General features: G+C 38.7%; 1 long non-coding RNA gene across 1 annotated transcript in view; it reads left to right on the top strand.

The window, feature by feature from the left end:
* Positions 1–15,955, top strand: part of LOC140458620 (uncharacterized) — a 31,166-nt gene extending 15,211 nt beyond the window's left edge. Inside the window, exons 2-3 of the long non-coding RNA XR_011953620.1 lie at positions 13,476–13,545; positions 15,758–15,955. This is a non-coding gene — a long non-coding RNA (uncharacterized lncRNA). The remainder of the gene's footprint in view (positions 1–13,475; positions 13,546–15,757) is intronic.
* Positions 15,956–25,189: the final 9,234 nt, after the last annotated feature.

Raw genomic sequence — 25,189 nt, forward strand, 5'->3', positions numbered from 1 at the left:
CGATGTTGTGAACATTTCCAAAGCTAAGCTCTCTATGTGCACAACGTTATGAGCTGCCAAAACTATTGTTCATTACTTGGCATGAAAAAGAGAAAAAAAATCCTTCAACTGTGGCTATCAGTAAATTGACTGGTGTCTCAGCAGGATGGATGCATGAGTGAATCCCTTCCCCCCCACCCCCCTCCCCCCCACACACACACACGCACAGAGCAGGTGAACAGCTCCCCAGTCTGAGTGGTTTGACCAGTTCCCAGGTGGGATGGGTAAAGAATTCCCTTCTGGCATTCCCTACATTTCCAGAGAGGATCCCTAGTGTGGCTGCACTGGTGTTTTGCCATTTCAGATAAATGCTAGCAGACTGTTACACACACTGTTAGCATCCCCCCCCCCCCCCAAAAAAAAAAGAACCCAGTATAACGCAGTAAACATTATCTCTTGCTGTGGAGGGACAGCCTGTATTGGACTGAGTAGGAACACTGAACAGATTTACCTTAATGACAACTTAATCGGTGACGAGAGCAAGTTAAGCAAGTCCAAATAAAATGCATTATAGCACAGAAAGAGGCCCATCAAATCCAAGCTGACTCTCTGTAGCAGAATCCCATATTCTCATTCCCATACGTACCCCAAACTCTGCAAGTTTATTTCCCTCAGAACTGATCTAATTGTTTTTATCAATCATTGATCTTCTCTCCTTGCACCACCATAATAGGCAACATGTTCTGCATATTTCCAGCCAATACAGTCAGCAGAAACACTTGCTCATCTCCCGCTGTCTCAAAACCTTACATCTTTCCTTAACTCTTGTGCCATCACCTATCGAATGCAGATATTTTTGTCTGCTATATCTAGGTCTGTTATAATCTTATACAGCTCTATCAAAAATATATCCAACTTCTTCACTTCAAAGAAAATCGCAATTTCTTTCAATCAATCCAGTGACTGCATTTTCTTCATCAGTGAACCACTCCAGTAAGTCTATATGCCACAGTCTGAAAATCACTCATATCCTCCATTGTTGATGCCTATTTTGTTCCACAAATCCAGACGATGCAAGTTTTCTGCACAACAGCAGTAGCTTTATTATTGGACAGCCGGCGAGAGTTTCAAAGTGTCTCTAAAGAAGCCGACTGTCTACTTGTAGAGACTCTTCTTCACAAATCTCTGCCTTACCCACAGAGACAGTATGTTTAATAGGAATTAGACAAAGGCATATCAGTGCAGAACAGGCCCTTCGGCCCTCAATATTGCACCGACCTGTGGAATTTACTCAACTCGTCCCCCTGCACTATCCCAAAATCATCCATGAGCCTATCTAAGGATTGTTTAAAACTCCCTAATGTGGCTGAGTTGACTACCTTAGCTGGTAGGGCATTCCATACACTTACCACACTCTCTGTGTAAAGAATTTGCCTCTGACATCTGTCTTAAATCTATCACCCCTCAATTTGTAGTTGTGCCCTCTTGTGCAAGCTGTCATCAACATCCTAAGAAAAAGACTATCACTGTCTACCATATCTAATCCTCTGATCATCTTGTATGTCTCTATCAAATCCCCCCCTTAGCCGCCTTCTTTCCAATGAGAACTGACCCAAGTCTCTCAGCCGTTCCTCATAAGACCTTCCCTTCACACCAGGCATGATCCTGATAAATCTCCTCTGCACCTTTTCCAATGCTTCCACATCCTTTTTGTAATAGGGCGACCAGAACTGTACACAATATTAAAACTGTGGCCACACCAGCATTTTGTATAGTTGCAGCATGATATTGCGGTTCCAGAACTCAATCCCTCTACCAATGAAACCTAACACGCCGTATGCTGCCTTAACAGCACTATCCACCTTTGGTGGCAACCTTCAGGGATCTATGTACATGGACTCCAACATCCCACACTACCAAGAATCTTTCCATTGACCCAGTACTCTGCCTTCCTGTTATTCTTCTTAAAGTGCATCACCTCACATTTAGCTGCATTGAACTCCACTTGCACCTCTCAGCCCAATTCTGCAATTTATCTAAATCCCCCTGCAACCTGTAACATTCTTTCAAACTGTCTACTACTCCACAGACTTTAGTGTCGAATGCAAATTTACTAATCCATCCACCTATGCCTGCGTCTAAGTCATTTATAAAAATGACAAACACCAGTGGTCCCAAAACAGATCCTTGTGGAACACCACAAGTAACTGGGCTCCAGATTTTCCATCACCCACCACTCGCTGCCTTCTTTCAGAAAGCGAGTTTCGAATCCAAACTGCTAAATCACACTCAACTCCATGCCTCTGCATTTTCTCCATCAGCCTAATCATGTGGAACCTTATCAAAGGCTTTACTGAAGTCCATGTATACCATGTCAACTGCCCTAGTCTCATCTAAATGCTTGGTCACCTTCTCAAAAAACTCACTGAGGTTTGTGAGACACGACCTGCCCTTGACGAAACCATGTTGACTATATGAAATCAAATTGTTGCTTGTTAGATGATTCTAACTGTTATCTCTTATAATCCTTTGCAAAATCTTTCCTACAATGGAAATAAGGTTCACTGGTCTATAATTACCTGGGTCATCTCTGCTGCCCTTCTTGAACAAGGGCGCAACATTTGCAAACCTCCAGTCCTCGGGTACTAAACCCATAGACAATGATGACTCAAATATCAAATCCAAAGTCTCTGCTATCTCCTCCCTAGCTTCTCAGAGAATCCACGGATAAACCCCATCCGGCCTGGGAACTTGTCTACTTTCACTCCTTCTAGAATTGATAACACCTGTGCGTAACTAACCTCAATCCTTTCTAGTCTAATATCTCGTACCTCATTTTTGTCCTCTACAATATTCTCATTTTCCTGTGTAAATACTGATGAGAAATATCATTTAGCACTTCTCCGATCTCTGCAGGGTCCACACTCAACTTCCCACTTCTGTCTTTAATTAGCCCTATTCCTACCCTAATCACTCTTTTATTCTTCACATACCTATAGATGATTTCACGGTTATCCTTTATTCTGTTTACTAAAGACTGCTCGTGTCCTCCCTTTGCTTTTCTTAACTCCCTCTTTAAATCCTTCCTAGCTGATCTGTAACTCTCTGTTGCTTCATCTGTATCATTTTGCCTCATCAACACATAAGCCTCTTTCTTCTTCTTAACAAGAGATACAATTTCTGTAGTAAACCATGGTTTACTAACTCTGTCTATGCCAGTTGGGTCACCCCATAGCCATTGACTTTCCAAAGAGAACAATCCAAGATTTTCTAACCTCTCCCAATCCAGGCAACATCCTGGTAAACCTGTTTCCACCTTCCCAAAAGCCTTCACATTCTTCCTATGATGTGGTGATCAAAACGGCACACAATTCCCCAAAGGTGGCCTGATTATAGTTTTATATTCACTCCCCTGACAGAAGAAGGCAAGCCTGCCATTCACCTCCTTCACCACTTTCAGGGATCTTTTAGCTTGCAACTGAAGATCCCTCTATGTATCAGTGCTGCTCAGGACCCTTCCGTTTATTATATACATTCCTCTTGCTATGTGTCTTCCAAAACGCATCACCTCACACTTGTCTGAATTAAAATATATCTGCAATTTCTCCACAAAACTTTCTGACTCATCTCTTTCTTCCTGTGTCCTTTGACATCATTCTTCACGATTCACAACTTCAACACTTTGTGCCAACTACAAACTTGCTCATTAAATCGTTTACATTTTCAAACTTTTCATTTATGTACATTACAATTAACAGATGTCCCCGTTCTGATCCTTGTGGTACAGCACTAGCCATAGACCTCCAGGCAGCAACATGCTCCTACACAACTGTTGCTGGGAGAATTATCAAAGAGGAGCCTTGAGTTCTGTGTTGAGCAGCTTGACGAACGTTTATTCAGAGCTCCTTACTAATACATGATGGGAGAGGTCCCTCTCTGGCTCCCCCAGATAAGTCCAGCATTTTGATGTGTTTACTTCATACGTTCCAGTAATATTTTCCCCCTGACCTGAACTCCAGGGTTTGGAATGTCAGCTCGGATATTTCCACGTTTCCTTTCCCAGTCTCTGATTCTCTCAGCTCATGCAGCTGCTCTGCCAGTTCTTTAAGAAATGGTTTAATCCTATCCTTGTCATTGCACATCTCCAGCCCTCCCACTACCACCCATCTCCGGTCCTCCCACTACCACCCATCTCCGGCCCTCCCACTACCACACAGCTCCGGCCCTCCCACTACTACACATATCCGGCCCTCCCACTACCATACCCAGTGGCATCTGCATTGTCCATCCAGTCACTAATTCAAAGGGGGACAGCCCCTTCCGCTTTGCTGGGGTTGTCCACAGTTTCATTAGGCTGCTGGGTAGTACTCTAACCCATCGCTGTCATGTCTCTGAGAGATCCTTAGTCAGACTTGCTTTCAGTGTCTGCGACATTCCTTCTACTGTCGCAGAGCTCTGGGGGTGATATGGGGGATGGGATTTCTGTTCAGTACCAAACAGGGCACATAGCTCTTTAGCTATGTTCCCTGTAACATTTGTCCCTTGGTCAGAATCTGCAGGGGAATGCTTCCACCACTGAGTAAACCTATTTATTAAAACCCAGTAGGACTTCCTTCCCTTGGATTGGGATGGGTGTGTGTGTAAAATCCATCTTTAATTGTTCCCATGGGCCCCTGGGTCCCTGCTCCTGCTGGGTCCATTTTATCCTGATTGCTTTCCCTGGCTCACACTGTGAACACACTACACACCTTCGACAAAACCTTGCTGAATTTCTCCCTGTTCCAGGCAAGGATTGTAGTGGATCATCTGATATTGCATTGTATCCTCCCCAATATGGGCCAGCCCATGATATGTTTTTAATAATGTTTGTCTTATACAGTGTAGTTGCGCTGTTGTGTCATCCAGACTCTGACGTGTCCTATTACTGCCCCACCCTTTTCCCATTCCTGTTTCTCCTGTTGTGGGACTGTTTCTGGGAATATCTTTAAACCTTCCTCTCTCGCTTCTGTAGCTATGGCCATTGCCATCTCCTCAAATGTCTGCACTGTTTCAGTCAGTATTTCACATATTAGATTATTAAAGGATTTGACACTCTGGAGGCAGGAAGCATGTTTCCGCTGATGGGTGAGTCCCGAACCAGAGGACACCGTTTAAAAATAAGGGGTAGGCCACTTAGAACAGTGTTGTGGAGAAACGTCTTCACCCAGAGAGTGGTGAGTGTATGGAATGCTCTGCCCCAGGAGGCCGTGGAGGCCAGGTCTCTGGACACTTTCAAGAAAGAGTTAGATAGAGTTATTAAGGATAGTAGAATCAAGGGTTATGGGGATAAGGCAGGAACAGGATACTGATTGAGGATGATCAGTCATCATCATAATGAATGGTGGTGCTGTCTCGAAGGGCAGAAGGGCCTACTCCTGCACCTATTGTCTATTGTCTATTCACCTGCCTTCCCCACATACTCACTGCCCCTTTGGTGTGAGGTTTCTATTTTCCTGTGAGCTATAATCTTCATTATTGCTGCTTCACTGAGAAAGTTAGCTGCTCCCACTAACTCTCTGACCTGTCCTTCATGCTCTATGTGCCCCAGACAGGGTGATGTACCCTCACCGAGCACAGGCCATCACTTGGTCATGAACTATACCAAAGTCATGCTGTCTGTCTGTGTATATGCTGACTCTCTGACCCCTGGCTAATGTCCGCGCTTCTGTCAGGGCTCGTGATGGTTCTGCCATTTCTGGGTAATTCTCCACAAAAGTCCTCCAATAATTAAACAATCCTAAAGTTTGCTTTACCCCCTTCACGGTGTGCGGGTGGATAGTTTTGAAATCATGGTCTTTTGTTCCACTGGGATTTTCCCCCACGCTTCCTGATTTGATCTCCCTGATGTGATTTCCCAGGTATATCTCTCCCGACCTTGCAACGCGCTGTGGGTTAATTTTATGCCCGGCCTGCCTGACCTGACCCAATACTCTATGTAATATCCGGATATGTTCTTTCTCTCCAACTGAGGTAATGAGGTGTTGGTAAGATTAAATCGACGAACTCCATCAGCTATGTATCGGTGGGATATACTGTAATATTATTGGATCCCTGAGGTGACTGGATCCAAGTCTACTGCTTTCCTCAAACAGTAGATACTAGCTTATTCTGCCATTCTAGGTCCACAGGAACCCATTCACAAAATCAACGGTTGAGACTGTATACTGTTGCAATTTTAATCCATTAAATATAGTGGTGTGGTTCACTACTGTAGGATACTCTTTAGTGACGGATTTACTGAGGGAGGTATAATCAATAGTGAGGTGGGATGAGCCGTTCAGCTTCTGTGAGATAGCCTGGGATACTGATGGCCTGACTATTGCCTGCTTGTCTCAATCTGTTACTGTCACAATTATTGCCTCCTCAGCCCCAGCTTTAAAAGGATCTGGTTTGTGTGGGGAGTTAGAGGGCCCTCGATCTTTACAGGATCTACAGATAATAACCCACATTCCTGTTTGAGTTACCCGCCCTGCTGTTTGGGTCCTAGCTATAACTCCCCAGATTCCCTGACTGTTCCAGTCTCCCTGCAAGGTAATTACTCTGGAGATGTCGCCTCGCCATTGCTTCCTGTCCCGGGCCTGGCCAGCTTGTTCCCATATTAGAGTTAGTGTCTGTATATCAATAGTTGTGCCGAACTGTTCTAAACTGGCAACTCCCAGAATGGTCCCTTCCTCAGTTTCACACTCCCATATCTGAATATATTTTGCCATATCCATGATCTGCATTGGGACAGGTTTATTTCATCCAGCTTCCTCGATTTCCTCTCCAACTGCTCTCATTTTAGTAATTGAGGGGTGAGGGTCAAATCCATATCGCTAACTGATATAGATGCTCCTGTACTGCTGGTTCCCAAACACAGCATCAAAGAATATTCATGTGCCTACGTGAACACAGGTACACACACAATGTGAACACCTATCTCCCTCTCTGTGCCTACATTCCTTGTCTATGTGCCCTTTCCTGCTTCCCTTGTAACATTGTGGGTCTGATTACCCTCCCTGTACTGCAGCTATTCCCCTGTGTTTCTCCGTTTGCCTCAGCTCTCATGGCCCAATTCAGAATGTGGTTAGAATTATCTCCCGCTGGGTGTCCCATGTTTATAATTACAGTTAAATAGGGTCCCATGTCATCTTTAAAATACATCAAACCTATTTCATCATCACAGGTTGGGGTTTGGTCATCCCCCGTGGTCCTTACACACCTCAGGCTTCCTCTCTGTATGATCCTAGATATTACCCTTGGGTCCCTGAGTCACCAAGGTTATTTTAGCCCATTCAGCCTGTCCCCTCCCCAGTGTGTCCCTGTAATATCTGTAAATTCCTGGCCCCACGGATCAGCTGTACACTGGGGGGAGCCGGCTCGCACCCCACCCTCTCATTGCAGGGACAGGTTCTGCTGTACACGTCGGGGCATCTTGGCCTGAAAGATTTTGGCCTGACACCATCATCGGTGAGACTGTACCTCAACTAATTCATCCATATTGTCCCAATAAGGCCCATTATTATAATTTCTCTATCAGGCTGGTGTTCATCACCAACATCTGTCATTCAGCCGGGTAAACGGTTCAGTTTGGTTTCTGTCAGTTCCCTTTCTTGCCCCCCTCCTCTCTGTCCAAGTTTGAGCTTTGATGCCGAGCAGTGCCATAGACACGGCCTTCTGTGCCTGACAGGGCGGTGGGTCATTCCACCCATTGCTGTCCCTCTGTCCTTACGGGGGCGCTTTCTCATCTAACCTGTTCCAGTCAGTGTCACCATCCTCACTGCCTTCTAAGGAGAGAGGGGCACTAGGTACCTCCCCCACTGTAACTACCACCTGGCCCTTTGGCTTTAAGGCCTCACGTCTGAGAGCCACCACCTCCACTTGTTCCTTTTTCCCATAATAATGTAACATATTCCATCATTCCTGGAATAAAACAGAGCAAAATGTAAATTTGGTTTTAATTAAAATAAGAATAATTTGACATTCACTCGACATATCTATAGAGGTGAGAATTGTACTGTGATTATTTAAGTGAATTTAATGTGATCATACAGTGAAAATAAACCTGATAATCAACGACAATGAATGAACTGAATAATATGTGATTATTTGTTCCAGTTCTTGCATTGAAAATTTAGTTTTATTTTGATGCTTCTCACCCATTACACCATAAGCATTCTTATTAGGGAATAAAATAATGGAAGGATATCAGAGAAAATAAATAGACATTAATTTTAGCTTCACTGCAATAATGAACCAAAACAATATTTGGAAATATGGGTAAACTACATAACAAAGTTTCCAGTGTCATTATTGACATGAAAACTATTTTAGTTTGCAAGTTGTTTTGCACTAAGAATAATTGGAAATGAATTGTGATTATGAATTGACCATTTAAAATATATTTTAAAGAGAATGGTCATATATATTTTTTGGAGGAAATTAGGAAAGTAAATAAATATGTATACATTGGTATTAATAGTTTTAAAATGTTTGGAAGTTGACTGGGAATATTTGATTGCGAGAGGCTGCATGATTATGAAGACGAATTCACCTTTTTCATTGCATTGTTGGTTTAACTTGAGTCTGTTGTGGTCTAACCTCTTGTTGTGTGCAATGGACTGTCATTAATAGCTTAATAAACCTGCGAGTCTCAGATTAGGTTTCCTTTGTCTGTAATTCAGTCTGTAAGTGTGGGGCACACCTGCTTTTCTGAGGCAAAACAGAGATTCCTTTCAAAGGAAGTAAGTGACAGTTCTCACTGAGAATGGTGTCTACCACACACCATCAGCAGGGAAGGGTTTTTCTCACGAATTCCAATCTCTATCTATAAATCTGATGGTATCTGTGTTTGTCAGTTTGTGGAGGATTCAGCCACTTTGTCTGAGCTGTTTTTATACAAGCAGTTGGCTCATTCTGCCTTTGCCAAGAATGTTGTTTACTTTCCCCTTTTACTGTGATTCTGCAGGTTAGAATATTCTGAGAGTCAGTAATGTTCAATAACTGAACATTGAAATGTTTAGACTCTAACAGAGCAGTGGCCTTGTTTTCAGCTCATTATTCACTTTCCATTTCCTGGTTGTGTTGAATGTTACAGAAACAGGCTCTGAGCAATATTTCCATTCACTTGTGTTGGAGTCACTGACAGCCACGTGGTCACTCAGTTTCAGGCGGATGGATCAGTTTCTCTGTCCTATGAGATGGTGGTCACTTGCTCAGTTTCCAATGGCTCACCTCAGTGTCAGTCCATCAGCTGCTGAAACCCTGCATCCAGCATTTGTTCCCTCTCACGATGACTACTCCAATACAGTCCCAGCTTGTCTCCCACATTCACCTCCACATACTCATGATCACCTCAGATTCTACTGTCTGTGTCCTTGCTGCAAGTTGTGTAAGACACCTACTTCAGTTTTAACCTGATCTATATTATGTTCAGAAAGATCATTTCAAAATGTGGTTCACTGCTTCTTCAGGACATTCCTGAAGAAGGGCTTATGCCCGAAACATCGATTCACCTGCTCCTTTGATGCTGCCTGACCTGTGCTTTTCCAGCAACACATTTTCAGTTGTAATTGTAGTAACCAGTTAATTACAAGTTACTGACAAAATATTTTAAGAGAAGCTGCTATTGGTGGTGGAAATGCTGCTGGTTGGTATAAAAGAGCGCTTGGGTGAATACTGTACTCGGTTTTGATGAGAAAGTTGAGCAATGTAAGATTCTTTTATCTTTGTTAATAAGAAGAGGCAGAGATTGTAGCTAGGACGTCCACAATCATCCACCCTCACCATCACTGATGCTCAGTAGCAGCAGTGCCAATCAAGTGGGCTGCTTTATTCTGGATGGTATCAAGTTTCTTTAGTGTTGTTAGGGCTGCACTCATCCAGGCAAGTGGGGAGTTTTCCATCACACTCCTGACTTGTGCTTGGTAGCTATTGGACAGGATTTCAGAAGCCAGGAGTTGAATTACTCTTGTAGCCACTGTGTTTATGTGGTGAGACCAATTCAGTTCCTGATCAATGATTATCCACAGGATAATGTTGATAGTGGGTGTTCAGTCATGGTAACACCATCGAATGTCAAGGGATGGTGGTTAGGTTATGTCTTATATGTGATAGCCTGCATTTGTGTGGCATGTATGTTACTTGCCACCTGTAAGCCCAAGCCTGGATACTGTCCAGACCTTGTTGTACTTGGACTTGGACTGCTTCAGTACCTGAGAAGTAAATTATTTATTAACACTAAATAGTCACGAGATTATGCAAATTCCTTTTTCTATCAAATGTCATGGACTGTATCTTGTGGTCACTCTCATATTCACTTTCATTATCTTTTTATTTTCTTCTTAATTCAGACACAAATGTTTGAACATCGATCAGTGTAAAATTACATAAATGAAAATCACATCACATGTTTCTACAAGTAAACTAATTGAATGAAATACATTACTTCTGTATTGTCTGCATTTTGACAAAACAGAATTCTCTTCAATAACTATTGAATGGCTCATTTATTGTCCTCAATCGATCCATTTAGGTATTATATTTCAGTCTTCAGTTTACCGATCTTAATGTATGTGTAATCAACGTCAGAGCAAAGTGATTTTAAAATATTGAGTCAATTTATTTGTGCAGAATACAACATTTATTAGGAATTCACTATCCTTATAATAATTGCAGAATAATTTGTTTGTCTTTCTAATGTGTATCGTCAGATCCATATAATATTTTAATCCATATTTTAATTTAATCCATTGAAACAATGCTATTGTTTTCAGGTGAACTATCCCACAATGGAACCAATCATTTTGCATCCAACGTGCTTTGTAAACTGACTTTCGCTCATTTGAATAATCACAGTAATCTCAGCCTTATGAATTCAGAAAACTGTAACGACTTTTCACTGCAATAATTCCTGTTCATGTCTGCACATTGCACAGTCATGTAGCAAAATTAAATTTCTTCTTCTTACAAGTGTACTGATAGATTTTCGAAAATCTAAGTTTTGCTAATATCTAATTAATGTTCAGTTCAGTAGGGGGTATAAATGTGTAATAATGGCTCAGTACATGAAGTAATGTGAAGATATTGCAATGTACAAACTCACAATGATTGTGAATATCAATTTTTATTTTAACCATGGAAACACAGTTGAATTGATTAAATTATATTTCTCTTCAATGCTCACATTCATTGTATTTCTAATCACAATAAGAGCAAACTATTTCATGTGACAAAATTATTTAAAATTCATGTCACTTTTTAATGGATACAAAATAGAATTTACACCCGTTTGTTCTTTCCTTTCCCAATCACAGTGAAGTTTGAATTGTAGAATGCTAGATTGATACAGCACGGAAACAGGCCATTCAGCCTAACTTGGCATTCCGGCCAGGTTTCCTAAACTAAACTAGTCCCATTTCCCTGTGTTTATCCCATACCCCTTTGGACGTTTTCTATCCAATAAACTGTCCAAAAGTCTTTTAGATGTTGTAATTGTACCAGCCTCTGCCCTTCCTCTCTCAGCTCATCCAAATATGTGAAACACACTGTGTGGAAAAGTTGCCCCTCAGACCCCTTTTAAATCTTTCCTCCTCACCTTAAATATTATTTACACCGTAGAATCTTTAAGACTGCAAAGGTATTAAAAGTTGAGAGGTATTTAGAAGCAGCATAATACTTTAATCATACTTTATCGATGTTCAAACATTTGTGTCTGAATTAAGAAGAAAATAAAAAGGTAATGAAAGTGAATATGAGAGTGACCACAAGATACAGTCCATGACATTTGATCGAAAAAGGAATTTGCATAATCTCGTGGCTATTTAGTGTTAATAAATAATTTACTTCTCACGTACTAAAGCAGTCCAAGTCCAATTCATACTTTAATCAGTGATGTGAAGCAAATAAATTCAAGATGTTGTGATCATTATAATGAACAACAGTTACAAGTTGAGACAATGTTGGTTGAAAAGCAATTCAGTCGACACTTAGATATTTTCTAATCAACTCTGAGGTGTTTTGACACATCTCTGTTGAAGGTGGGAATTGAACCCATGGCTCCTGGTCTACTAGTACACACATTACCATAATATTTCCATGCAGGAAGGGCAAGACTATAATCACATACTTACTGTGTTTATTCACAGGGAAAACTGCTCAGATATTTATTGTTATAATTGGACTAGGATTGTATTAGACAGTTCCAGTGTGTAATGGACCGATAAAAAGAATTAGTAATTTCTAATAATGATGGAACGAAGCAACAATGGTCTTAAATAAACATAAATCTCATGATAATCAAGTAAGTTAATTTCTTTTAAGCAGTTATTCATGTGCATAAATTAAAATTAACCTGCTTTTTAATGCACATGAATTGGAAATAAAGCATTAGTCATTCAATGTGACTACTCAGCGAAAAACAACTTCCCTCATTTTCAAAAAAATGTGATTTCTAAGAATTCAAGATTTATTGTAAAAGCATAGAACAAACATTTGTTAATTCTTGTTTATTTACACAAGGAACACGTGAAATTTAAATAATGCTTAACATGAAAAATACTTAGCTCTTATTGTAATAATCAGAACTGTAGCAATGGTAGAATTGAAGTGAAATACAATCAATACAAGAATGTAAACAAAACTGTGGATGCTGGAAATCACAAACAAACTCAGTAATTGCTGGAAAATAACTCTGCAGGTCTGGCAGCATCTGTGGAGAGAGTTGGGCCCGGTGACCTTTCTTCAGACTGCACTTTTTCTTACAACCAATTCAATCCAGCTAAGATTCCACACTTAAAATTATTTTTGCTAAGATTAAGAGATTGTAGAGTGCAATATTGTTTGTATCAGTTGATGTACTGACACATAGTTCCACATATACAGCTGGAGATATTGGATTTCAACAATGATTACCGGTTAGATTTTGGTAATAATTAGTTTTAAAATGGCTGATAACAAATTTAAGAATGATGAGAAAACCCTTATTGCAATGTAATTGTGCAATATGTTGGAAAAAAATTAAATATTTATGTGAAAAATAGTTAGCAATTTCTTAATTGATAAGACTGATTAATGATCCTTCCATTAATACGAGAATTCAAATGAAAGAGAATGAGAGAGTTAAAATGAGTGTTGGGTGAGAGAACTTTGGTTGATTGCAGGTGTGTTGACCTGAAAAGAATGTCAATATTTCATTATGATACTGGCTCTAATAAATAATGGATTGAACGAAAATGTAAATCTCATGATGGTGTGATAATTGAAATGACAATTAAATAATATTTAATGTGAGAACGCAACACTTAAAATGATACAATATTTTCAAAGCAGTTTGTACTGGATAATGAATTAAAATATTGGGTTAATTTCTTTAAAAATCTCACTTTAGAAGATTATTCATCAGAATTATTCTGTCATTGAAAAAACCTCATTTCTTCAAGAATTCTGCATTTACCTCATTTTCTGTCTTTTATCCACAGGGATCTGTACTGGAACCCTTCTGTTTGCGATGCAATTATATAGAAGTGACATGGATTAAAATCTAATTGGGTGAGTTAATAAGTTTGCAGATGATATAACATTCAGTGCAGTTGGGGACAATGTAGAGTGTTGTCAAATAATGCAGCAGGAAAAAGATAAATTTCAGATATGGGCAGAGTAATTAAAGGTGAAGTTTAATCCATACAAGTGTGAGGTGTTTCACTTTGGAAGCTCAAATGTTAAAAAAAAGTAGATAGTTAATGGCAGGACCCTAACAGCTTTATTATTCAAAGGGATATTGACGTTCCAGACCATGGCTCCCTGAAAGTGACCATGCAAGTAATTAGGTGGTTAGGAAGGCAAATGGCATGCTTGCCTTTATTGGTCAGGGAACTGGTTACAAGAGTCAGGAAGTCATGTTGTAACATTTTAACACTTTGGTTAAGGCATACTTAAAGTATTGTATTCACTTTTGTTCGCCATGTTCCAGGAAGGGTATGGAGGCTTTGGAGAGGGTACAGAGGGCGTTTATCTGGATGCTGCCTGGATTTGGAGAGGCGAGAAAAACTCAGATTGCTTTTTTGTGAAGTGGCGGAGACTGGGGGAAGACTTGATGGAAGTCTGGACAATCATTAGATACGTAGATAGGGTTGATGGTCAGAAAGTTTTTCCCAGAGCTGAAGCGTCAAAAACTACGTGACATGTGTTTAAGGTTAGGGGGAAAGTTCAAGGGGCATGTAAGGGGCAATTTGTTTTGTACACAGGGAGTGGTAGGTGTCTGGAATGAACTTCCAGGGTTGGTGGTGGAAGCAGATACATTAAGGCTCTTTAATGTTCATTTCGATAATTTGGAAGGATATGAACCAAGGGTAGGCAAAAGGGATGAGTTTCTTTTGCATTATGTTCAGCACAACGTTATGGGCCAAATGGCCCATTCCTGTGCTATACAGATCTTTGAGAAAAAGCAAATGTCTATCTCATATGACATTTAATCTAATCAATATTTAGCCACTGGTGTCAGAAATAGGAAGGAAATAAGTAGATAACGAACTTGAGTATAATCTAATAATATAGGCAATTAAATTTACAGAGGTAATTTTTTAATATTTGTTCTGAATTATCAGATTAGCAACTTTGATGGAGATGTGTTTAAAATGTTTGCATTTATTGATGTTCTGACCCAAAATTACCCTTGTCAAACTGAAGATTGGACCACAAAACTGTTAGAAAACTTGAAAATATTCAGTAAGGTGCGATGCACATCATAATTTCTTACTGCCTATACTACAATAAGAAAATCTTTCAGGTCTACACCAAAAAGCATTGATTTGCAGCCAATGCTCATTATAAATATCTGAATGCTACTCGTTTCAACAATCAAAGTAATCTCAGCCTCATTGATAAAGAGATATCTTAGACATTTCACTAATAATTACTGTTTATGTTGACACATTGCTCGTTCAAACATTAATGAGATTTCTCATTAATATTCAGTTCAATGATAGCATATTAATAATTTAGATATTATTAATATCTAATAATTGACCAATCCAGTAAGGGATATAACAGTGGAATTAATGCTCAATACATTAACTGATGGAAAGATATTGTTGTGCTCACTCTCCCAATTATTGTGAATATCGATGTGTATTTTGATTTGATTTGATTTGATTTTTCTTCAACATTAAGTTTTATTGTATTTCTGATCACAGTAATAGTTAAATATTTTAAAGCTAAAAAAATTCAAATTTGTGACTTTTTTGTCAACAAGAAAAAAGAATTTACATGCGTATGTTCTTTTCTTTATCAGAGTAAATTTTGAATTGTTGGAAGTTATACATGTGTGTAAGGAAGGGGAGCTGCCTGCAGCTGAATAGACACATTGAATGATTTTTTATTGCGATTACATCCTGCTGCTAATCATTCTAGTTATCTTTTCATTTCAGGAAAAAACTGCTTTAAACATATTCCACAGTTGTATTTTGCATGACTTTACAATAAGCGCATGGTATGTGTATTTATCTTTCTTTCAATTGCCATGATTTTAATTTTTAAGTAAAAGCATATGTGCTTAGTACCATATCACAGCAAACCCGTTTGGAAATATTGAATCACTTAATGTGTCAGTGTTCTAAAATAGATTACCAATTCATTGTTAGTCCAACAATCACACACTAACTTAATTTAGGTTTTGTAACAAATATCGTGAGATTCACATTTCAATTTAAATCATTATTTCATAGTGCCAATTTTACGAAGAAAAAATTATCTTTTATTCCAGGTCAACACAACCACAAACCAAGCAATGATCCCTCATCCAACACTGACAGGAAATATCTGATATCTTCTCATTTGAATGTTCACAGAAATCATTGGATTCATATTCAGCCTTACAAATGAAGATACGTCTGATTGTTTTAGACTCCAATTCTACATGTTGCGGATTGTAATATGACATTTCTAATCATTTTAAGTTTACAGTGACTAGTTTTAACACTAATAGTTACTTATATCTAATATGTAATCATTGATCAAATCAGTATAGTCGGCTTTAAGTGTGGAATTATGTCTCAGTGACGTAAGCATATTGCATGGTACTGTTTCCTAATGGTTGCGAATGTTGATTTTTATTTTAATGCTGAAATTCTTATTGATTTGCTGCTGTAGGGAAGCCCCGAGCAGCCTGCCTTGGAATTAAAACACAAAATGGTGGAGGGGAGATAAATAAGACCAACAGTCTGTTTCAGTCTTAAGTTAAAAAAAGAACATTTTGTACAATCCTACTCCAAGTCCATAAGCATGCAATTCCAGACAGTCATATTCCAGATAGTGATAAGAGAATGCAGGCACACAGAAAAATGACCAACCCTGACTTTCATTAATGAAAGAATAATTGTCCCAGTGAATGAATAAACACCAACTGCAGGATAGAGCCCAGCTAAATTCCACAGCGGCTGTCAGGGAAACAGACAGGGTTTTATTGTCAGAAATAGTTACTATTTTAAAATTGCTCAGAACATTTAAAAATTTTCTAATTACATATTCTTGAGAATCGTAAATAAGGCATAGTGAGAGGCCCAAAGGACTGCAGCAATTAATTTTGTAATGTGAGGAAATAAAATGCACAGATATCCCAAGGCCTGGAGATTATAGCACCTGTAAAACACCATGAACCAATAGGAAATTCGGTCTATCCATAGTGATGTTCATCCAAGATTAGGTGTTCTACAGGATCGGGTGTCTGTATCATGGTGGAAGGACTGTAACCACATTGCATGTGGACATTGTAATACAGAAGGTGTGTAAAAATACTGCTTTTAACTGTACACATTAGTGTGTCATGGACCTCCCTTCCTAGATTGGCCTCGGGGGGATGATCCCTGCATTAACTGATTGCAGCATGAGTAAACATCTTCCACTTGCCTGAGTTCGGCCTATCTCCTCAGTCTTCATTCCCTGTCAGGGGAAATCACTCCTACAGCTACGGTGACATTTAAATTCAATACAAACACTTATTATCTGTGAAATTATTCCTTGCAGAGCGATATCATTTTCATGTTAATTTTTTAAATTTTTGTTTTCAAGAAAACAATGGAGGAACATCCATTTGTTATTTAGTTCAACTTATACTAAATTTTAAATTATTGACAGGACTACACATGGGGGTGGCGGGGGGAAGAACGATTCTTCAGCTCAAATGTCACATTAAGTGACAATTTCCGTTTTTCAAATCATGTGACCTCCAAAATGATATTTATTTTAATTTCATTTTGAGGTAGTTTTATTTTCTTCCAACATTAGTTGTCAATGAACAATAATCACACAATTATTAGTTTTTTGCTACAAAATGACTCCCTGTACCAAATGTCATTAACTCGATGTTTAGTGCATAATAATACCCACTTTCCCATGCTCATTATTTTCTTCCTAGTTCTGACATTTATCTAAACATTTATCATGATCAAAGTTACATTAATAAAATAGACATGAACCAACCAAAAAAAAGTTGAACGATGTTCAATTGTTGCTGAGATTTTTTAATTATTAAAGCCACGTTTTATATTTTAATTTTCAGTTTATTAATCTTAATGAATATACAATCGACATCAGAGCAAAGTGCATTCAAAATATTAAGTCAATTTATCTATCAGGATTTTTGAAACAATTATCAATTACAATAATTGCGCAATACTTTAACTTAGGCTTTATAACAAGTACAATGTGCTTTTAATATCTTCCACATTTCTTAGTGTGAGTGCTACAACATTAAAACTTGTTTGATAAGGCCAATACGCCCACAAAAGACCAATAATTGACATTGCAACATCATTTGTAAATATCTGACTTTTGCTCATTTGAAAGATCACAGTCTTCTCGGCCATTGAAATTCAGGGAACACCAGTTAATTTACACTGCAATATTTCTCTTCGTTTCTTAACATTACTCAGTGGAATAGTAAGAGGAGATACCTCATTATTCTTAAATTCATTAATAAAATATTTCAAATCGATTTGTTGCCAAAACCGAATAATTGTTCAATTCGGTAAGGGGTGTACATGTGGAACTATGTTTTCATATAATAACTAATGCAAGGACATTGCAATGCACAATCACTCAATCATTCTGAATATTGCTTTTCATTTTAAACTTGGAAACACTTTTGAATTGATTTGATTAGAAATCACTTCAATGTTAACATTTATTGTGTTTTTAATCACAATAGCAATTGAATATTTTTCACGTGCAAAATCATTGAAATCCCCATGAATTTTTTGAAGCACACAAAAAAGGGTTGGCATCTCTCTTCTTACATTAAACAACCAGAGGAAATGGTGACTTCTTAGAAATCGTATATTTCAGAAAGAATGAAAGTTGTCTTCAGCTGAATAGGCACATTGATTGACCAATTCATTATTTTGTTCCAATTTACGTGTAGATCAAAAACATTGTAATTTGCATTTCTGAAAATGTGGAACTTATGAACATATAGAATAATTATATTCATTTTTATTTATAATGCACAGTAATCACACAATTCTGTCAAGTTGTCGTTTCACAAGTGATCATAAAAATCATGTTAAATTAAGACATTTGTTAACTCCCATCATTATTGTAAATTACTACTGAATTTTCAGAAGATTGCACACAGTATCCAACCATTTAATTCCAATCCAATTATCACAATAAACATCTGATTAGTTTTCAGCCCTGCCCAGCCTGGTTGGGAATGTTATGAAGGAATCTTGTGCAACTCTGGTCGTGTATCTGTGACCAGACCAGAGTTGTCTGGTTGTGTCTCTGTTACCAGACCAATTTCAATTCCCACCTTGCACAGAGCTGTGCCAGAGCAGCTCTGAATGTTGAGAAGAAAATATCTCAGAATCGAATGAATTGCCTTTCAATTCAACATGAGATATGTTTTCATTTGTTGTTCATTCCAATAATCACAGTATCTGCTATATATATTCTTCAGTCCGCTCATAACAGAATGTATCTAATTCCACTCAATCAATATTCTTTGCAAAATATTTGATAATGTTGCATTCACAAAGATGAAATATACAAAGTAAAGATAAGACTTGATGCTTCAAAGGTATAAATATGAGAAAAAAATTAAGTTATTCTTCAGTTAAATAAACAAATGCCACTTCCTACTATATATCAATTTTTAGTTATTGATCTGTTTATGAGTTGTCTGAAATTTGCTTTTAGTTTTCCATTCATCTATTTATATTGAATGTAAGATTGAAATGTTCGGAAAATATCCGAGTGCATTCATTTGAAAATTGAATTTGCATATTTCTCTCTAATCCAGTTTATTGCATGATGACTTAACAGTGTTTTGTTCAGCAAACCTCCAGAATACATAAAAATTGTCTAATCTTAAATAAGATCTTTCACACCCAGTTATCAGTCTGTTCCTAATTCATGTAAATATCTAAATTTATTCAAATCAATGTTCACACAAAACAATGCACATAAAGCGACACAAAGATATTCATTATCAGTTGATTACTATTCAGTGGAATAACCTGAGTAAGTATCTTATTGTTCCTAGGACAAATGACAACAATAAACATTTATTTACTATTCTATGCAGTTAATGCAATTGATGTGCTATATTTCAGCTCAGTCGTTAATGTTGATTTATATTGTTTAAACCAATAATTCTACTTTATCACAGATATTGACTATACTACAATAATGTTGGGAAGCAAATCTTTGTCAATCTAACAATCTTTAAGCTCCTTTTTTGTTGTGTGTGTACAAGAGACAATTCAAATTATAACCATTTTTATTACAAATTGAACAAATACTGCATTTTAAATTTGTGAACTTCCCACATTTTTGCAAAAGGGTTAGACTTCACTGTATATGTCACATTTAAAAACCTGCTATTTCAAATAATGCGTGCTACAAAATGATTATAGTTTTCATTTCATTGTAAGAAAAGAACTGCTTTGACCGTGTTGATTTTTTTTGTCATTTCTATTCCAACATTATTCATCATTGTACAAAAATGACAATATTATTAAAATCGCACATATGCCACATATCATTGACTACATTGTTCAGTTTCAAGCTCACTTTCATGACTTACTAATTCTCTTCCTAAATCTGACACAAGTCTTTAAACATTGATCATAATATTGATCATATAAATTGATGTAACATATCTCTACAAGGAATCCAGTGTATGGAAATTCACAATTCTTGTATTAAGTACATTTTTTTACTTAAAAAAAGATTCTTGCTCAATAATCACTGAATGGCTCATTTTTCTTCAATCCATAAAAGCTAGGTACAATGTTTATGCCTCAGTTTACTGATCTTAATAAATATCCAATCAACATCACAGCAAAGTGCTTTTGAAATATTGATTCATTTTAATTCTTCAAAAGACAGCATTCATTATCAAGTCATTGCCATTACAATATTGGCACAATTATTTATAAAAAAAAAAGTCTTTTGAACAAGTAGAGTGAGATTCACATTTAGATTTAATTCATTATGTCTTAGTGCTAATAGTACAGTATGAAAATACCTTTATTTTTCAGGTCACCTACCCCACAAAGGAACCAATGACTTCCCATCCAACGTCATTGCAAATATCTGATGTTTGCTCATTTGAATGATCACGGTAATCTCAGCCTTAAAATTCAGGAAAATGTAATTACTTTTCACTGAATTAATTCCAGTTCATATCCAGACATTGCTCAATCACTTGCAAAAAGAGATTTTTCATTATTCATTAATGCATTGACAGACTTTGATAATTCAATTGTTGCTGATTTATAATAAAAATAATACTTATTCAATCTAGTAGGTTGCGCAAATGTGGATTTACGGCACAGTACATGAACCACTGTAAAGATATTGCAGTGCACAATCTCTCAATCATTGTAAGTATCAATTTTTATTTTACCTGTTGAAACATAGTTGAATTCAATTAATTACATTTGCCTTCAATGCTCACATTTATCGTGTTTGTAATCATAATACGACTTACGGATGTTTCATGCATCAAAATCAAATGAAAAAGAATTAGTATCTCTTTATTCTTTCATTCAACAATGGCAATGAATTTTGTTTTTTTTTAATTTTGAACATTTTTGGAAAGAAGGGATTATGTCTTCAGTTGAATTCTTGCATTGACTCACTTATTCACAGTGTCCGCTACTTATTCTCTTTGGGTTGCTATGAGAAGGAATTAACTAGTTCTTCTGATTGTAAATTCCTGGAAAATATTGAGAATGTTGTGGTTTTAATGGTGACAAGGCGAAGAGATCGTAAGTCATCAGTTATTTTGCGAGAAAGAGCTTGATTCAAACATTTCGAACACACACACATTGTTATTCTGCTGTGTAACAAGGGGGAAAACAAGTCGCTTTATTCAGCGTTAAGTAAATGTATGCCACTTCCAAGTGTTCATTAGTCAGCTAATTACCTACATTTGTTATTAAAAATTGCAATTCGTCTAAATATTGTTATGACCTTTGATCAAATTAATTTTTAAATTTCTGTTTATACATGAATTGCGGAGATTTTGTTTTTTTTTGTTTTCCATACACCTATTCGTTTTGAATGTAAGATTGACATGCTTTGACAATATCGGAGAATGTTCACTTGAAACTTATTTTTTCGTATCTTTCACTGATTTTACTTATTGCATCAGATTACATGGTACCTCAGTGGTTAGCAATGCTGCCTCACAGCGCCAGAGACATTGGTTTGATTCCCTCCTCGGATGACTGTGGGGACATTGCACGTTCTCCCCAAGTCCATGTGACTTTGCTGTGGTGTCCTCCCACAATCCAAACATATGCAGGTTAGGTGCCCTGGCCATGCTAAACCGCACGTTGTGTTCAGGGATATGTGAATTAGACAGGAAGAAATGTGATCGGGAAAAGTGTTTGGGTGGGTTACTCTTTAGAGGGTCATTTTTTTTTCAAACAACTGGCCTGTTAATACACTGAGGTAACAGGGGTGCTTTCATAGCGTCGCTACTATGAAGGTGCGCCCCGAGATCTAAGCCATGTTGGAACTGAAACAGAGGAATCGACAGAGAGGTTACAGAATGATATCGCATCCATTTGGTTTTCTTTAAATCACGGACGAGCAGGGAAATGAAAACGGGGAGGGCGAGTGGGGAAGTGAGGCAGTTGCAGCTCTGGAGAAAGTCCAAAGGTTCCTCTGAGAGTGAAATTTCTTTACATTGCTGTTGCTGATTGAATGAGCCACTAACGTGCAAACTGCTCCAAAACATGATTCAGGACCTCTGGTGCCAACTCTCGCGCGTTGAATAACGACAGACACCTTCCAAATGAGGCCTTTCAGAGACGACTTTGGGGTACGTTTGACAGTCAGACAAGTTCAGGAATTCGTGGTGCGCTGTGACACCAGCGCATCAGCTTCTTCCCTGCCTTTGAACCGGGCCGCCTGCGCAAGGGATGCAAATGCGGTACTGCTTTTCGTGGAAGGATGAGAACGCGGCAACGACACTCTCAAACAGAATGGCATATGATCAGAACCAGGTTGGAGAAAAACTTTATAATTCTTTGCACAGTAATTAAATGGAGTTGCCTTACATTTCACTCCGAGAGCAGATTCGAAGGCAGGAAAGCAAGCAAGGAAGCTGAGTTCTTGTGCATGTGAAAGGCTGCAGTTGAAGAACAAAGCAGTTTCTGCCCAGTTTCGAACGCGAAGACGGCTACACTACGGACACTAGCCGAGGCTGCCGTACTGCAGCTTAATGGCATCCACCACTGAAAGTTGAAGCCATTCTACGTTTCACCTTTCTGTTTCCAAAAAATTGTTATTGTCCAGCGTAATTAACATCTTGAAAACGTAAAAAAAACCACGTGAAATTGATGACAAAATATAGACAAGGAAGTCGTCAATGTTTGGACCGTAGGGCGAGGTGGAATAAGCTGGGACGACTTTCCCCGCAGCATATCGGCTGCAACATGATCTTTTGGAAGGGTTGTAAACTGAGTATTTATGTGTTTTACCCAAGTTGGGGTGAGTTGAAAACTCGAGAGCATAGGTTTAAGGTGAGTGGGTTGAAATTGACAAAGGACCTGAGGCACATTTCCCACACAGAAGGTTGTGCGTGTTTGGAATGAGCTAACAGAGGAAGTGGAGGAGGCTTTGACACTCAGAAAATTGCAAAGGTAATCGGATGAGTCTCTGGATAGGATGGTTTTAGCGGGATTCGGGCCAAATGCTGGGGAACGGGTCTTGTTTAATTTTGGCTATGTGGTGAGCATGGACGAGATACACCGAAGTATCTGATTCCACGCGGTGTACCCCAATAACGTCGTGTTACTTACACCGGCTTTAAAGGATTACATTTTAGCAGAGCTTGCCGTCGCAGTCTGTGGCACAATCGTTTAATCTGTTCGACTGCTCACGGGAAAGCTATTATTGTGAAACACTGCAGAAACGAACGACTTCCTTACTGTTGCTCCGACTGACCATACTCCGTGAAATTTTCCCAGACCCTCAGTTGAGGATTTTTGCTGCTGGAAGTTACCTCAGAAACCCTGTTAACTCGTAATGTACTGAGCGAATCGCAAAACAGTAAGCATTTAACACGGAACACAAACAAAACTGGCATGCCGAACGCATTTCCAGACACAGAGATGCATGAATGCTAAATGTGAGACAGTCCGAGGGCATGAGTCATAAAGTAATCTCACAACTAACAACAGGGCAATTCCAAACTACTCTTTCAAACATACTGCAGCCTTAGTGCACCAACACTTCCCAGACAATGCCGAAAAGAGAGAAAGAAAGAACATAATAAGAACGGGCCATAAAAAGTGAATTTCACCAATCACAGTCTCGATTAGATTACCTTTCCCTTCCGATGTCTCCTAAACGGAAATATAGGAAATGGGAGAAATTCAATAACATATGACATCGAAATTCATTGGATCGATTTTCCAATTGGCCATAAAACCAAATAACGACGAGTCGAGTCACCACATTACGAGTTAACGGGGTTTCTGAGGTAACTTCCAGCAGCAAAAATCCTCAACTGAGGGTCTGGGAAAATTTCACGGAGTATGGTCAGTCGGAGCAAACGTAAGGAAGTCGTTCGTTTCTGCAGTGTTTCATCACAACAGCGATGGAATAATAGTCTCCATTCGGTTCCAGTGAACGCACAAATTGCCTGGAACAGCAGAGCTGTTTGCGATTTTCTGCGTGGCACTAACCCACACCACAGTTAATTCCCCGGGAAGGAAACCCATTTTACTTTTGTTTTCAACATCAATACAGTGGGGACCGAAACAGCATTTTAACAAGCTGCAGCATTGGAGTTAAACAGCAGAAATGGCAGTGGCAGGATTCGAACCCGAGCCCCGTTCAAGACTGGAACTTGGATCCAGCGCCTTAGACCGCTCGGCCACTCTACCAGGCAGACGCGCAGGCCGATTTCTTGCAGTTCCAATTGTGCCCCTGCATAACAACAGATGCAAAGTCACATGAAAAGGGTTCCATTATCCCTCTCCGACTCGCAAAGCTTCTGGGGTGTGCCCGGCTACAATGTCAATTTCGCAGCAGATAATGATAGCCCATCAATCCAGACAAAAATCAATGGTAAGCTGAGTCTATCTTCTCAGACTCTTTTCAGCTACAAATGTATCTGTGAGTGCGTGACAATATATTTTCGCTTATGATTTGGTCAAATAACCATGAGCTGCTTGACATTACTGCAATTTCGATTCTTGCTTTGCTAAATGATTTCATCCCATTGCTCGAAACAGGACGACTTTCACGTTTACACGGAACACGAAACACACCGGACTACAGGGAAAATGCACAAAGTTGAGCAGGCCGTGTTCCAAATCATACCGTGCAGCATTTATTCAGTCACTGTGTCTGTTTTGCAGAATAAGGGTCCCAAAGAAAGTTCTCTACCCTAAAACCGGAGGTCGCATCACATTACGAGAACGACAGATCACATTGTGAGGATGCTCTGACCTCGGAGCCAGTTCGAGATGACACTTTCCGTGCCTTTTACCTTAACCGTGCAATTTGCTGCAGAGATGTTCACTCCTGGACATGAGCCTCGTGGATACCAACTGAGTCGGAAACCTGTGTGGGAATCGACGAGAAGCGACTCAATCAATTTTGCTAACTCCCATGGTGCTCATTAGAAATGGAGTTTCTGTTCAACCTCAATCTAAAAGGCAGTTTCTGAACC

Source organism: Chiloscyllium punctatum, chromosome 33 (genome assembly GCF_047496795.1).
Source record: "Chiloscyllium punctatum isolate Juve2018m chromosome 33, sChiPun1.3, whole genome shotgun sequence".
NCBI classification, from domain to species: domain Eukaryota; kingdom Metazoa; phylum Chordata; class Chondrichthyes; order Orectolobiformes; family Hemiscylliidae; genus Chiloscyllium; species Chiloscyllium punctatum.